Here is a 14,349-nt window from a genome sequence, read left to right on the forward strand (position 1 = left end):
TAGGCTTCTGGTACTGCTCTTAATACAAAAAACAAAAAGAGCCCTGACTGGTATGACTCAGTGGACTGAGCATGGGCTTGCAAACCAAAGGGTCGCCAGTTCAATTCTCAGTCAGAACACATGCCTGGGTTGCAGGGCCATGTCCCCAGGAGGAGGCACACAAGAGGCAGCCACACATTGATGTTTCTCTCCCCAACTTTCTCCTTCCATTCCCCTCTGTCTAAAAATAAAATAAATAAAATCTAAAAAAAAAGAGAGAGAGGCTCAATGAAGAATGTTAAACAGGTAATTAAAATTGATCAAATAATTTTTACAAATTACAGTGAGAAAGTGAACATGTAAAGAACATAAACCCAATAGAAAAGTGGTCAAAATAATTAAACAGAAATTTCACAGAAGCCAAAAAACACCATAACCAACCATATGGGTACAAAAATGTTCAACCTAATCAGTCACCAAGGAAATGTAAACTAAACACAATGCTATATGACGTTTCACAGGTGATCTCTGTTGGGAGAATAAGCCAATTCAACCTCTTTCAAAGAGTTTGCATCAAAAATTCCATTATTAAGTTTATATACTAAGAAAATCCTTATCCAAGTACATCACGTGTATGTAAATGTTCAATGTGGAATTTTTCACAATAGCCAAAAACTAGACATAACATAAATGGACATTAATACAATGGTTCAATAAATTATACTAGATATTTTACAATATGAAAAATCAATAAAATACAGCTACACGCATCACCATGAATAAACCTTACAATGTTAAGAGAAACAAAATAGATATACACAATGATTCCATTTACTTGAGTATGAATATAAAGTTAAATATTGTTCAGAGATATAAATGTAGGTGATAATATTTTAAAAAGCAAGGAAATAAGTAATTCAGCAAAGTATCTTCAGGAAAGGGAAAGAAATATGATAAAGGCACATGTGATTGTCTTGCCTATTATGCCTAGAGGTTTTATGTTTTAATGCTATTCAAATTATTAAGTTTTCATGTGTTCTTCTGTATATATGCTAAATTTCTAAACTTTTTAAAATGGATGAATAGCAATAACATATGTAAAGGCCCTAAGCAGCACCCGGCATGGAGAATCCATTTGACAGGAATGCATTCCCATTTTGCTCTGCCTGTGACCTAAGTATTAGTAAAAAAATCAAACCCAAGCTCCAGATTTTTTCCTGTCACCCACCAGCACTACTCTCACCTAAGAATCCAACCATCCTCACACCCCTGCTTCTCCTTAGAACCTTTGCCTTTACCTCTAGATTCTAGAAGGGAAGTGACATTAGCAGCTACAGCAAGGTGTTGTGATCCTACTAAACTATTTCTGCCACCCTTGCTCATATCCTGAATGATAGAAACAGGCTCTTTTATCTTCAGGTGTCCACACAGTACATGATACAAGTCCTCTTTGCTGAACAAAGAATAAATAAATACATGCATTACATAGCTATGTTACTAGTGGAAAATAAGATTAAAGTTTAAAACCAGGCTGGTGCTACCCTGGCAGAGTGCTCAAGTTAGTTGGAGTGTCATCCTGTGCACCAAAAGGCTGCAAGTTCCATTCCTGGTCAGGGCATATACTTAGTTTGCAGGTTCAATCCCCAGTCAGGGTATGTACAGGAGGCAACCAATTCACATTTCTCTCTATTGATTCTCTCTCTCTTTCTCTCATCAATAAACATATCCTCAGGTGAGGATTTTTTTTTAACTTTAAAAAAATAAAAATAAAATAAAATCAGGCCAGTGCTTACTCATGTTCTCTGGGTTCCTTCACAGTTTTAAGGAAGCTTCTCTTGAATGCTCAGAACAGCAAGAAGATACCTTCAAAGTTGCTTTAAAGTCTTTTCCCAAGAAATGTTGGATTTGATTTTAAAAAATGTGAAAAAAAAAGATGGATTTCTACTCATGACTATACATAATAATCTCCATTCACTAATAATTCTTACTACTTTGAATAAAAATCTAGATCCTTTTTCAAAGTATCATAAATGTTTTTCTATTTAAATTTTAAACACTATAAAATTTATAAAATTACACTTAGAATATACTCTGTATTATGCATAAAACTAGTCAATCCTCCACATAAACAATAACATATGTGACTGTTTAGCATGCTCTTATGTAAGAAAACTGTATTGAGATCAACAAGGCATTCATTTATGTTGCCCTTTATATACTACTTCCTCTGTCATGTGGCAGTCAAAAGGCTAAGTGAGATGCATGCAGCAAAGAAAACAATTCTGAAAGGTCATGCTACACAGATAGCCAGAATTTCTTTCACAATATCCTTACTGTGTATGACAGGCTATATGACAATCTAACCACAGTTATTTTCTGAGTAAAAGCAAAAAGCATGTTATCAAAGGACCAGAAACAGTAGGCACTCAACAATATAATCTTTATGAACATTTTTTCTAACTGCACAAACATCCAATGCAATTAACAGAAAAGAACCCTGGGGCAAAGAAAAGAACTGAAGGAGGAAGAACTGGTAGAAACTGGAAAGCGAGTATAAACCACTCTGTTTATGCGCAGTGTTCATATAACATGATAAGAAATTTCTAAAGTAAACATTTTAAATTAAAATATAATTTACCAAGTTAGAGCATAATTATAACAATATTGAAGACAATGAATATGATCTACCTCAAATTTCCAAATCTAAATGACAACTGCAAACAACATGCAAAGTTTCAAAAACCTCTCTGCAGGGGCTGTAATCCCACCGATATATTACCCCTTAATAACTTTTATTGGTCTGTTATCCATATGAACAAGGAATGCCTTTTCCCATCTTACACAGATAATGTGTCAACAGGAAGATGAAAATTCCCCTAGCTACTTATAAAACTTCCAATGAGGTTAACAAGTATGCTCTTTCAAGGAAAAAAATCATTCTAGCTCATTTAATCATCTTATCCAATCCTCAGAGATCACAGTTATTCCTGCCTAGATATTAAAACAAATAGCTTGCTCCTGAGCCAACTGAAGGTACTTAGGATATTAGACTTCACAGCCAAATTACACAGATACCGTAACCACAAGTTCCGGGGAATGCATTCTTTTTAAGGCTCCAGAATTTTAATTCCTATGAGGATTTCTCACCAAAATTTGACTAGAAAATAATTTTCTTTACCAGTTCTGACCTCATAGTAGAGCATGAGGATTTGTGTTACTTTCAAAACTACTAGGCAACAAGCTATGATAAACATTAAAAAAATACACTTAAGCCTTGGCTTATGTGGCTCAGTGGACTGAGTGCCAGCCTGCAGACCAGAGTCTCTTGTTCGATTCCCAGTCGGGCACATGCCTCTGCTGAGGGACAGGTCCTCAGCTGGGGGTATACGAGAAGGCAACTGATTAATGTATCTCTCTTTCTCCTTCCCTCCCCCTCTCTCTGAAAATAATTTTTTTTAAATCCAAATATGTCTAACAGTATTCATCATATCACAGCCCCACCCTCTCACCCCTAATACCAATCTTTCTTCATCGTTTCCTTACTTTTCTGTTCATGGTACCATCACATTTCCAAACACTGGAACTCAAAATCCTGGATTCATTTATATGACTTCTTTCTTCCACATTCCCTGACAAATCTACCTATGAAATCTACCTTGCAAAATGAATTCAGAGACCACTGACTTTCACTCCTACAGTAAATAGGAGTGAATGCTCATTTGGGTAGTCATTATTTCACTTCTTCAGAACCTACCAATGGTGTAATTAACCAATTAATTTCATAACTATTTGTTAAGCACCTTACTTGCCTGCTAGACAGAAAGCCCAGTCTAGCAGGCACAATAACCTCAGGCAGGGAATGCCTCTCCTTGCTAACAGCATAACTAGGGTGGACCATGTTATTCATCATCCAAACCAGTAGGCTTGAGAGTAAAAGAGGGCATTAAAAATAGGTAGGTAATTACACAATGTTATGTCAATTATATCTCAAAGAAGGAAAAAATAGGTATTAACTGATTTTCAAGAGCCTTAAACTAGGATACACGGTTACACTAACTGCAACTCCAGTGCTTAAATGACTGCTGCATCCTGAGTACATACTACAAAATGGTTTAACGAATGAATTAAGAGCTGAAATATTGACTTTATCACCTCCTCATTTTTTTACTCCATTGTAAGCCACAAATTGTCCTGAAATGACTCTGCTGGAGCCAGCAATGACCTCCTAACTGCCAAATTCAAAAAAGCTTCTTTAGTTTTCCATTAACCTCTCTATAAAGCTTTCAACACTACTGGCCCCTCCTCTCTCTTTCATGGAACTCTGTTCACTGGGTGGCAAATGTAATCCTAAACATATAACTGTCCTAAAACAAAGCCTAGTATTCCACCCCCTTCCTGCCCCAGATAAACTGAAAGATTTAGAATCTAACCAATATTCACATTACCCTTCTATACTTAACTTCTGGGGGGAAAAATGTTAAGTAATCAAAGATACAAAATTGAATACTTACCTCGAAATGGTAGCCTCCATTTTGGTCTTTTAGGAAGACAGATAGCACTACTTATTTTTTAAAAGTGAAGTTTTCATGAAAGACTTTTTCTGATTAGAAAATACAGTACAAAAAAAAAAGGTGACAAGATATTAACACTTAAATGGATTAAATTAAAAATAAAACAAATTGTATTGCTTTTATGACACTTAATTGCTCATAACTATTTTTTAAATATGAGGGAAATATAGAATACACATGAAACACAATATTAAAATTATAGAACATCAGAACTGGAAGGGACTTATGTGGACATTCTGTGCAACTAAATGCTCTCATTTAGATCACCTCCTTTTTCTTGAAATCTATTTTCTATAAGCTAGTTTTCTTTCTACATCTCAATCCATTCCTCTATCTACATCATAAACTATTGACAATAGTAGCTTATTTCCTTTTCCCCTTTTATTCTTTAATGTAATATTTGATGCACACAATATATGGAAAGATGCATGTAAGCAAGCATAGAATGAACACTGCAAATCACCATCCTACAGAAGAACACATGTAACATTAGATCTTCCTATGTATCCCATCCTGAATAATTATTACTTTTTTCTTTTTTTAATCTTTATTGAATTTATTGGTGACATTGGTTAATGAAATTATATAGGTTTCAAGTGTACAATTCTGTAACACATCATCTATATATTGTATTGAGTGTTTACCAGCCAAAGTTATTACATTTTTAAAAATAACTTTGTCACAAGTGTATATGCCTCTAAACAATTTTTTTTGCTTGTGTTCCCTGCTTCCTTTTTCAGCTTAGTAAATTGTTACGCTATATGAAGTCTTCAAGGACTTGAATTTTTTCACTCACTATTTTTCTAAGCTTTATCCATATTACATTTTCATTCATCTTAAGTATTTCATTATATAAATATGCCACAATGCACCATAATTAACCATTCTGTTGACAGATATTTGAATGGTTTATACTTTTTGCTTTAATCAACATTATTACATCAATATATGTCTCCAGGTGCATGTGAACAAGAATTTCTTTAGGGCATGCTTTAAACCAAGTGAAATTGGTGGGATGCAGCACATGCAAATCCCCAGCTTTACCAAAATGCCAAATTGTCTTCCAATTGTATCACCTTATAATGCACCAGAGGTAAATGGATTAATAACATTAATTTCCTTTCCAATACTTGGTAAAGTTAGATTTCTTAACTGGTAGCATTTTAGAACATATACAATGGTATCATATTTGCTATCATATAAAATGGTATATCATATTGACGAACTTTTCAAATGCTAACTAATTATCTATGTTCCTTTCTGTATTCCTTTGTTCACAGACTTTAGCCATTATTATTGGGTTGTCTCTTCTTATTAATTAGTAAGTAGACTTTACAGATTCAAGACCAGGACTGACTATGTAACTTGCAGGGCCCAATGTAAAATAAAAATGCAGGGCCACTTATTCAAAAATTAAGAATTTCAAGAGAGTGAGAGCTGAGCATTAAAATAAGCATGAGGTCTTGTGTGACTGCACAAGTTGTACATCTATACAGCAGCCCTGTTCAGGATACTAGTTCTTTATTATACATAGTATTTACTGTTTTTTTTTCAAGTTTGTGATTTACCTCTTCATTGTATGTATGGTGTCTTTAAATGAATATTAATTTTAATGTAATAAAAATATAATTTTTTTATTTGAGTCTTCTGTCTTACTGAGAAAATCCTATAGTCTTCATAAAGTTTTATGGCCTTGCCTTTCCATTTGAGCTCTAAACCATGGGTGCTTTCCAAGCATCAGTGAGCTCACAGCCCTCTCCTCTCAGCTGTTAAATCCCATTCTTCACTAATAACATTTTACAGGACTTTATAATCTTTATGATAGCTGCATCCTAATCATTATCTAATTCATTTCTGGGCAATCTCACTTAAATCGGACTGGAGTCTCTACTACATACCAAGTTTGGAATTATTTACATTTGCCAGTAGTACTTCAAGTCAGAACTTTTATCTTTTTAAAGATTTATTTGTTTACTTTTAGAGAGAGGAGAAGGGAATGAGAAAGAGGAGAAAAACTGTGATGTGTGAGAGATACATCAATAGGTTGCCTCTCACACGCCCCCAACCATGGACCCAGCCAGCAACCCAGGCATGTGCCCTGACTGGGAATCAAACCAGTGACCTTTTGTTTCACAGTCTGGTGCTCAATCCACTAACCCACACCAGCCAAGGCCCAAGTCAGAAATTTTAATTAAAAAGTTCAAGCATTGCCCTGGCTGGTTTGGCACAGTGGATTGAGTGTCAGCCTGTGAACCAAAGAGTCACCAGTTTGATTCCCAGTCTAGGGCAAATGTCTGGGTTGCAGGTCTGGTCCCCAGTAGGGAGCGCATGAGAGGCAACCACATGATGATGTTTCTCTCCCTCTTTCTCTCTTCCTTCCCCTCTGCCTAAAAATAAATAAATAAAAGCTTGAAAAAAAAGGAAAGAAAATGGAAAAGAAAAATAGTTTTTAAAAAGTTCAAGCATCTAGTTAGAACAGTTTACATTTTTAAAAAAAGAGACAAGAGGCTGAAAAGTCTTCAATTTTCACAATATTTCTAGGAATCAAAGGAGGGCATAATTGTTGCTATTAAGGTTGAAAATCTTTTTCATTTTGTTCCTTCAAAAGAAAACTCAGCTAGGAAGCAAGTAATTTAATTCTAGTCAAGGTTTCTTTGTTTTTGAACTAAGATTAATATCATTTTTAAAGTGAGAGAAATGTTATAAAACAAATTTCAGAATGATGTCAAACTATATCAAACTGCTTATCTTCCCAAAAGTTAAGGGTATCAGTCAATTCAAAATTAACCAATTTGCTAGTACAGGATGTTGACAGTGGAAGAGGCTATGTGTATGGGGGCAGGGATATATGGGAACTCGTTGTACTTCCTGCTTAATTTTGCTGTGAACCTAAAACTGCTCTAAAAAATAATGCCTTAATAAGGGGAAAAAAGGCAATGTTTTGATTGCTGGAAATAAAAAGACTTAACATAGTACCAGCTAACAATGAATGTAAGTATGTATATTGCTTACTATTCTTGGACAGTCAACAAAATTACTCTGATTTTTACCACAAAATTCAAGAAAAATTACTCTTTAAGTTCCTAATAATGCTTTAGGTATAAACAATGTTATTAATGACCTAACATATGAAGATTCACTCACACAACTTCATTGTGGAAGGGAAAAAACAATTTGCTAGAAGGAAAAGTTCTAGACAAACAATAAATATCCATTAAACTCTAAAGGAATGGGGGCAGGGAGAGAATTTCAAAAGCTCACACTTGAATTGCCCATGACCAACCCAAACTCCTACATAGGTTCTATCTCTGGTCCCTGTTCAAGTAAAAGTACTTTTCTACAAAAACAAAACAAGAAACACTATGCCTCAATCATACAGTTTATATTACCTCAGTTTTAAGATGGAGTTTTTTCCACATTTTAACATCTCTAATATAGAAATGCATCTTATAGTCACTATCAGACAGCAGGTGTAATGTACAAGGTCACTGCCTACACATGTGAACTTGATTCTTTTTCTTGATGGCCTAGTAAGACAACTATAACTTAGTAATATTTCAGTACACAAACCATACAAGGACCACTTGAGGTGAATATAAATTTTTGTTGACATCTTCCAGTAAAAATTACCAAAACCCCCAGAATGAGTGTTGAGGCTCATGAAAATCCATCTCACTATATTAAGAATTATGCACTCTGCTGTACATGTTACACCTGAATTAGAAAAAAATGAAATATAAATAAAGATACTTCATTTCTGCTTGAAAACCTGATGAGAGTTCAAAGAAAAGAAAGTCTTTAAAATAAGAATAGACTCTTACTCTCACTAACTAGAAAAATGCAAAGTAAAACTACAGTGAGCCCTGACTGGTTTGGCTCAGTTGGCTGAGCAACATCCCACAAAACAAAGGACTGCCAGTTGGACTCCCAGTCAGGTCATGCCTGGGCTGCAAGTTTGGTCCCTGGTCCGGGCATGTGCAGGAGGCAACCAATAGCTGTTTCTCTCCCTCTCTTCCCCCTCCCCCCAATAAATAACAACTTAAAAAAATACAAAAAAAAATGCAGTGAGACACTATTTCACCTCACCCATTTGGGAAGAAATCCCTATATGCTAAGTTATTTTGTTGGCCAGGTTGCAAATATGCACTATCTATCCATCATAACACCACCACAATGGTAATTATGTAAATTTTGTGAAGGATGTGTCGACCTTATTGTGGTAAATATTTTGCAATACACACACATATCAAATCATCACACTGTACACTTTTAACTCATACAAATGTTATATGTCAACTAAATCTCAAAGCTAGGGGTGAGAGGAGAAATATACATTATCCCTTATTATTAATGGGGAAGCCTAGGTCCAAACATAAGAGCAATGTGGCAACATCTCAAAATGACAGAAATATATAGCCTTTGAATAGCAGTATCACATCTGAATTTATTCCATAATAATACACTTACATATGGGTTCCATTCTGACCAATCAGGAAAGTGCTTTTTGGACCAATCAAACTGTGAGGATTTGGAGTCCTCGTTTGCAAAAGGACAGACCAATCAGGAACCAGGGGCAGGGACTTCTGTCTATAAAGGAAGTTACCCTCTGGCTCAGAGAAAGTATTGTTCATTTTCCACTGAAGACTGAAGACTGAGTTTCCCCAACATTGAAGTTATAACACCAAACTTTTCTCAAGAACAGAGCTGTCTAGCCAGAGAGGAGACTGGCCCCAGGGCTGCCTTGCAGCCATGCTGTATCACAACTGACCTAAAGTTTCCTTCTTTACTACACCCTAAATTGGAGGTTGTTGTTGGTGCTGAATTGACACCCATAACCATCAGTTGACAGTTTATGAAGTTTTTGTTTCAGCCTCGAGTTTACAGCCAAAATTCTGTGTAGCTAATTAGTGTAGTTTTTTTAATTCTCCCTTTCAACTTGATTGTTATTCATAAGAAATCCACTTAGGTCTTTTTTTGATCTCTGAACTTTTTACTGGCCTCCTGCCCTGCCAAGGAGTGCCCTACTTCTGCTGCCTTTAATGGCTCAAAACTTGGTGCCATTGACCTCAGGCACCACTTTGCCATTCCCAATTCTGTGGGTGGTGATCTTTTAAATGGTATGAATGGAGTGGTTTTGTGGTCCAGGGCATCAACAATCTTAAAGTCCTCTCCTTCTCTCAGTAAGCAGCAGTAGGTGGCAATCTCAGCCAACAGTTTGACCTTGATGTTCTTCAGCAGGACCTCTTACTCCTGGGCCTGCTACTGACCCTCCACCCAGGTCTGGGCCGGCTCTGCCCCAGGTGCAACAGGATCCCATTAAGCTGTTCCACCTCCATGGCATGGAATACCTCCACCTCCCTTGGGCTGTTTTCCAAACTGGCCTCCAGATCTCTTAATGAGTCCAGGTCAATCTCCAAGGATTGGACCATACATCTCAGCTCTGAGTGTCATCTCAGCAGCTCATATCTGAGATCTGTGAGGTGACCACTGTGGTGCTCTCCTCAATCTGCTGGAACCAGTATTTGCCTACCTCCTCTCAGTTCTTCCAAGAAAGGTCATCACACTGAGCCCAGATGTCCAGATGTCTGCCATAATCTTGCTGAAGTCCTGAGATTTGGGGGCATCCAACTCCATGGTCAACCCAGAGCTGGCAATCTGGTTTTGTAGACCATTTACTTCCTCCTCACAGTTCTTCATGAAAGCAGCTCTTACTTAAGAGCTTCAACCTCTGTCTCCAGCTATAGTCAAGTGATACTGGTGTCATCAATGACCTTTCAGGGCCAGCTCTGTCTCATACTTTACTCTAAAGTCATCAGAGCAGCCAAGACAGGTATTGTCAATCTGCAGAATGATGTGGGGATTGTTCACAGACTTTGCAAAGAACCCTCAAGTCCTCGATGATCTTGAAATAATGCCCCGGTCTCTGATCCGGGATCCTTTCTTCTCCAGGTGTTCCAGATTTTGCTCTCCAGTCTCCAATTATCAGCTTCCAGGTTTCTCACCCTCTCCAAGTAGGAGGCCATGCAGTCATTCAGGCATTGCAGAGTCTTCTTCTCGTTCTGGATGCCACCTATGCCTGCCAGACCCTCAGCCTATGCCTGCCAGGCCCCTAGATCCCCAGCTGCCCCACACTAGTGGAGTGAGACACTGAGACTGGGGAGCCCAAGCCCCCAGTATCTGCATAGACACTGGCCACAATGCTTACCAGACAGACCTGGTGGTTGGATGACTGCACAGAGCCCAGGGTCCAGTAGTTTGTGGAGAAGCTAGGGCTGGTGCTGAAGCTCATGTTGTTGAGGGAGAAAGGCAAGAAGCCAAGACTCAGGGTCAAGCTGCCTAGGTCCATTTTTGTCTGTATTTCACTTGGGTTTTTTTCTTCTTATCCCGACAGATTTTGTATATTTGTTTATAATTATATAAAACATTATACGGTTCTAAAAGTACACATATATAAAAAGATATGCTCAGAAAAGCATCCCTCTATCCATCCCTACTATACCATTTCCATCCTCTTCATTTTCACATTGCTACCACCCAAATCCTGTAGACAAACCAGTATCATCAGTTTCTGGCTATCCTTCCTGGGTATGTTTTTGTACAAATGTGCAAATGCATATCCATATTCTGGGTTCTCTCTTTTTCTTACCTAAAAGGCAGCACACTATAGTTATTCTTTTGCACTTATTAGCAGTATGTTTCTTGACTCTTTTTTTCCAAAGTCCTATGTGTCTTCCTAGTTCAGTCACTGCCCCTAGCCCACTCAGGATAATGGCAACAGCTGAGGTCCTGAACATTGAGTAAAAAACAAAAAACAAACAAAAAAAAACCTCTATGAGAGTAAAACAAAGGAAGCCTGTGAATTGTTAGATAGTCCAGGAAAAGTCCTCCTGCAGTCCAAGGACCAGATTACAATAGGGAATGTAGCCAGAAAAAATCACCTAGAAGGAAAAGTTACAACCTCAAATAAAATTATTAGCTGTATTTTGCAGTTGTTATAGGAGGCAGTTATCAAAACTGCTTTCACCAGAAAATGTGAAGAGTCAGCTTTCACTGCATGTAAGTGTGAAATGATTTCAAATGAATGAGTTTGTAGAACAACAGCAACTGATTCTGTTCTCAAAAGAATACTGGTGTCAAGGAAGGGTACAAGTTTTACCTTCCTAAAGTGGAGATGTTTTTTAAGGATGATGTCAATAATGATCCACAGTGATTTGAGGAACAGATCATTGCTGTAAAATTTTGCTTTGCTGAACCTGTTATAAGCCAAACTGAAGTGGTTATCATGAGCCATGTTACACAGGCTATTTTTGAAATATTGGGGAAATCCTGGTTGTCTAGGACTGTACACGGGTTAATATGAAGACTGAATTTGGTGTTGATGTCACTACCAAAGAAATTATTTTTGCTGATGTAACTGATAATGATTCCTGGAAACTCTGTTCATCAAGAGATCGAAGCAGACAGAAAGACAGTCATATTGTGACCTCAAGGAAGTAACTCCTGAAGGGCTCCAGATGGTAAAGAAAAATTTTGAGTGTGTTACTGAAAGAGTCAAGTTGCTTCTGAAATCAAAAAGTCAGTGCAGGGCTATAGTACTGATAGGCTCAACTTTGGATCTTGGTCACTATGAAAAAAATCAAGGCTTGTGGAAATTTGGGCATCCATGTGAACTTCAGGTAACCTCTGCCCATAAAGGACCAGATGAAACTCTGAGAATTAAAGCTGAGTACAAAGGGGGTGGCAATCCTATAGTATTTGTGGTGGGGGCAGGCAGAAGCAATGGTTTAGGGCCAGTGATGTCCAGTTATCAGTGGTTCTCTTCTCATCCAGACTGAGGAGCTCAGGCTGTGTGGTCTTCTCTTCAACTACACAATGGTCTTAGCTGTTCAATCATACTTTCTCCAGAATGATAAGCTCAGTTTGCTGCTCAGATATTTGGTTTAAATAACCATCTGGTGTGGGTCAAACTGTGAGCAACTATATTGAATACGTGGATTTCCTTAAAGCAGGATGATAAGAAAACCCAAGAGGGAAATTTGTAAGAAAGAACATCATTGGCCCTGGCTGTTGTGGCTCAGTATATTGAGCACCAGCCTGCAAACCAAAAAGGTCATTGATTCAATCCCCAGTCAGGGCACATGCCTGTGCTGCAGGGCAAGTCCCCAGTTGGAGGCGTGTGAGAGGCAACCAATGGATGTGTCTCTCACACATTAATTATTTCTCTTTCTCTGTCCCTCCCCCTATCTCTAAAAAACAAATAAAATCTTTACAAAAAAAAAAAAGATCATTGTATTTTAGGAGAAAAACTAAAATTTCTAGTTTATCTGCAGAAAAAAATCAAGTAAGACAAAAAGATTTTAAATCAGAGAAAACAAAATTTATTACTGAGTGAAAAAACAATGTTTCTCATTAACAGTATGTTCAGGAAATTACACTGTATATTGGTTCATAGAGATATTCATTCTTTTTTTACATCTGCACTGTACTTCGTTGTATAGATGTACCACAGTTTATGGGTGTACTTAAACTGTTTCCAATATATTTACAATGCTACAGTGTAAACTACTGATATCCTCCCGTCCTATTCCCCCTCAAACACACTATCCAGGCCAAAAACAAACAGAAAAAACTGGCTCTACCTCCAAAACATACCAAATTCACTCAACACTCCCACTGTCCCTGACATAGCCTCAGTCTAAGCCATTATCAGCATTTCTTGACTGCTTTGCTCCAACAGCCTCCTAATCAGCCTCACTGCCTCCAGGTCAGCCTCTCCACAGTTCATCTGTGCCAGAGTGACCAGAATGTACCTTGTACAGCAAAAATTAGATCACTATAGTTCCTTGCTTAAAACCTTCCAAAAGCTTTCCATTGTAACTCTGAGTTGCAACTATGACCTCAAAGACACTACATGATTTGCTATTTGTCTACCTCCAACCTCATCTTCCACTCGCTTCCTCATTCACTACTCTCTAGCCATACTGGTTTTGCTATCTGTTCATTACATACTTTGTTCCTACCTTAAGGCCTTTGTACTTGCTATTCTTTCAGCTTGGAATGTTCTGCTCCAGATTATCGGCCAACTTCTTATTTAAAATATATATATATTTAGAGAGAGGAGAAGGGAGGGAGAAAGAGAGGGAGAGAAACATCAATATGAAAAAAACATTAACTGGGCTGCCCTTCATATGTGTGCCCACTAAGAACCAAACCAGCAACCTAGGCACGTGCCCTGAGCCGGTATTGAACCCACAACTCTCTGGTCCAACCAACTGAGCCACACTGGCCAGGGCTCAACGGACCTCTAATGTTCATGTCTCAACTCAAAAAGTTACTTCTTTTAAGAGGGTTTCTGTGTATCACCACAGTTGAGACAATAACTTAGATCATTCCTGTATACAAAAAAGGGGGTTCTACAGAGAATAATTTCACAGAGTGAGCTAATCACGAATTCCTAACTAGGTAGGTCATGATGGGTAGTCGTGCAGCAGGCATATAACTTCTTTAGTAAACGGTTTAAACAAGCCCTGGCCATTGTTTCTGTGCATCCAGGTTAACATGCCTTTGAAAAGCCTCTTTTTAGACCCCCCAGAAGCAAAAACCACTCTCAAAAGAGCCGGCAATCTTTAATCCTGTTAACTATCCTGTAACCCAACATCCACCTTGTTTTCTCCCACCTTCATGTAATCTTCCTTCCTTCCCTCTTTAATTCCAAATGCATAAAAGAAACTGCAAACTCATTCTAAAAGCAGCTTTTCTGGGTCTACTGAGGTCTTGCTTCCCAGAGTATCATGTCTGA

General features: G+C 37.7%; 1 protein-coding gene and 1 pseudogene across 4 annotated transcripts in view; one reads left to right on the top strand and one right to left on the bottom strand.

The window, feature by feature from the left end:
• PIK3CB (phosphatidylinositol-4,5-bisphosphate 3-kinase catalytic subunit beta) overlaps positions 1 to 14,349 on the bottom strand; it is a 189,066-nt gene that overhangs the window by 135,517 nt on the left and 39,200 nt on the right. For 2 of the 4 annotated variants that reach the window (XM_036030716.1, XM_036030715.1), the window contains exon 1: positions 4,491 to 4,618. The exons of the other annotated variants lie outside the window; for them this stretch is intronic. The gene's annotated coding sequence lies outside the window, so the exon portion shown is untranslated. Of the gene's footprint in view, positions 1 to 4,490; positions 4,619 to 14,349 lie in introns of those variants that run through there. 4 annotated transcript variants of the gene reach the window in all.
• On the top strand, positions 11,018 to 12,631 carry LOC114501453 (annotated as a pseudogene).

Source organism: Phyllostomus discolor, chromosome 7, assembly GCF_004126475.2.
Source record: "Phyllostomus discolor isolate MPI-MPIP mPhyDis1 chromosome 7, mPhyDis1.pri.v3, whole genome shotgun sequence".
NCBI lineage: Eukaryota > Metazoa > Chordata > Mammalia > Chiroptera > Phyllostomidae > Phyllostomus > Phyllostomus discolor.